The sequence below is a fragment of the Papilio polytes genome, unplaced genomic scaffold (genome assembly GCF_000836215.1).
Source record: "Papilio polytes unplaced genomic scaffold, Ppol_1.0 DF824180.1, whole genome shotgun sequence".
Taxonomy (NCBI): Eukaryota; Metazoa; Arthropoda; class Insecta; order Lepidoptera; family Papilionidae; genus Papilio; species Papilio polytes.
Window position 1 is genome coordinate 3688868 of NW_013525024.1, and position 2793 is coordinate 3691660.

The 2793-nt window shown below is 35.5% G+C and overlaps 1 long non-coding RNA gene across 1 annotated transcript in view; it reads right to left on the minus strand.

Annotated features, from left to right (window-relative positions):
• The window catches only part of LOC106111196, a 25481-nt gene extending 22694 nt beyond the window's left edge, over positions 1 to 2787 (minus strand). Inside the window, exons 1-2 of the long non-coding RNA XR_001226147.1 lie at positions 2640 to 2787; positions 1469 to 1638 (exon numbers count right to left, since the gene is read on the minus strand). This is a non-coding gene — a long non-coding RNA (uncharacterized LOC106111196). The remainder of the gene's footprint in view (positions 1 to 1468; positions 1639 to 2639) is intronic.
• Positions 2788 to 2793: the final 6 nt, after the last annotated feature.

Below are 2793 nucleotides of genomic sequence, written 5' to 3' on the forward strand. Positions count from 1 at the left end.
CTATTCATATTTTACAATCACTTTAAAACATGTTTGCGATCCAATCATTCTCTTGTTATTCAAATTATTTACTAGTAACAAAATAGAAGTTGTAACGGATGCTTTTATTGCCTTATCGAAACAAAAGATAATCGAGAAGTCTTCATTTTAATTTCATAGTGTTTGAAAGCATGGTTTTTTACAGAACCTTTGATATTAACTTTTACATTAGTATATTTTTCTATGAATTGGTGTCATTTCATTTTGCAAATTAATATTTATTCCATCATTAATACTGATTAGCGTCAAATCTTGTAAAAGGCAAAAGGTTTGCATAAAGATCAAAGTTCGATAATTTTTCTAACAGAATACTCTAATATCGTCGCGTATTGTTTCAAGTTTTAGTTATAGAAACAAAAAACCACTAAAAAGATGCCATGCTTTATAAAACAACACTAAAAGTCTAGTAAATTCTAACTATACTAATACAAACTTCGAATTCTTAACCACATATGACTAATTCCCAAGCAATATTTGTTTTAACCAATATTTCTTTTGAATATTATCAGTCTTTTAGCTGTTAAGAAATCCACAGGGTCGTCCAAATCATTGTCAATCCTAAACGTTAAGGTCGCGTGAGGCATCGCCTATCTCCGTGGTGGCAGGTTTTGACATCTGAGTCACAACGCAGGCGCGCGGTGAAGCAACCTGGTAGGCGGCAGGAAATATGAATCCTAATTGATATCGTTAAATGTTTAGATAACGTTGCTAAGCAACCAATGTCTCATCACATTCGTATAACAATAAATTGATATAAACGACATTTAGCTGCAGTTTTCATCATTTCATTGACCATCTCTCTATTCTTTTCCCACTCACGTAGATCCTCTATTTTTATATTTCAGTCGTGGTTCCCTTCTCAAAGAGTGGACTGAATACTGACAGTTGAACAAAATACTACTACTGGAGTTAACTAGATTTAGAATACAACTAATGTATTGTTATTACTGGACAACTTTTATGTACACACTAGCTTTAGTCCGCGACTCAGTCCGCGTGGAATCAAAAAACACAAAAGTAAGTAGCCTATGTGTTCTTCCGAACTGTCCTCTACATCTAAACAAAATTTCATCGAAATCAGCTCAGCCGTTTAGGCTACAAACTCTAATAAACAACCATCCATCTAAACTTTCGCATTTGTAATATCAGTATGATTATGATACGTAAATTAGCATGAAGTCGATTATTTTCAGGTCCAACGACCTTTAAAAACTACTTAAATCATCACAACTTGAACTTTACCTCAATCACAGTTAAGTTACTCCTAAGTGTATACGCATTTGTTCAGTTTAATTAGTGTAGGCGTCTTAAATTGCAATGACTAACAAATATTTAAATTATCATATGAAAACCATTAAAATGAAGACCAAATCTACATTGTTAAACCTCTAATACATAAAAAGGAAAAACAAGGAGTACTTGTACTTACCTGTAAAATTGTATTAAGATTTGTTGCAGCAGTGCGGTGTTTGTCAAATCCAAATTAACATTATACACTGTGTATGTCCGTTTGTGAACACTGGAGGGTTCAGAGATTGTCACTGCCACGCGACAGCGCGGCTTCGACACCTGGCCGAGAAGTGTGGGTCGGGGTACAGACTAGAAACAAGAGATAGAGTCGCTATAGGCATAGGAGATGCTAACAGTACAACAGTCACAGTATTACTATGCTACTTCACTACGCTACTGCTCTATGTACATAAGCTGATTTTGATGTTAGGAATTCATTCAACTCACCTGCTATAACATACTTATAATAAAATACCTAAAGAGTTTGTTTAAAAGTTGCGAAAAAAGGTTATTTAAAATAAATGCTAGTTAAAAACACGTAAATTTTTGGCCAAAGAAAATTACAGAAATAAATAAATTGTTTATTTTTTATTGTTTGAAATAAGATAAATTAAAAAGTTGAGATTGAATCGATAATTTTAATGAAAAGCGCACTTTAAGAGTTTTCTATGCCAAATAAATTTTCTTTAGTAGAATTTAGTGATATATTACAAAAGCAAATAAACTTTAATGTGTGTCGCGGCGGCGCGAGCGCCGTTAAAACTGTAAAAAAAACCTGTCAAGTGACCTTCGTGTTTTCAACCGAAAACTAAATTCGATAGAGATGTTCGGAAAAGACGAAGTTTTCCAATATCAATGAAATCCCCGCGGACGCAGTGGCGGGGCGTGGCGATGCGACCTATCTTATCTGACATCTACACACCATCGGAACTCTCCGCATGCGGTTAGTCAAAAATGAAGCAAATTACAAGAATAAGAAAGAAAGAAAAAAGATTGGAAAACATGTGATTGGCATGAATAAAAGGTAATCGATAGTAAAAAATATTCTCTCGAATATTTACAAAAAGGAAAGAGATAATAGTAGTTAAATAAATAAATAAATATAAAACTGGCGTCCAGAGCGAGTATCCACTGTTTAGACAATCCACGCTTCGCGGCACACGCACGACACTTTATTAATGCCAATTACAAACATTCCCCAAAACACTTCATTTGCTCCGATTTTTGATTGGAAAGAGAAAATTTTGACAAAAAAAAATATGGAACAAAAACTGTGTTTTGTCTTTTTTCTCCCGTCTGTATGAACGTACACTGTTTTGTATCGGGACGTTTGCGGTAGTCACTTTGATGCGGTCACGATAGTTCTCACTTCACTTCACTTCGCGGTCGGCGCGGGAGTCGCGCAGTCGCAGTCAGCGAAGAAGGCGGTCGCGGGCCGCGCGGTTGCTGGCTGACTGCGGCGCG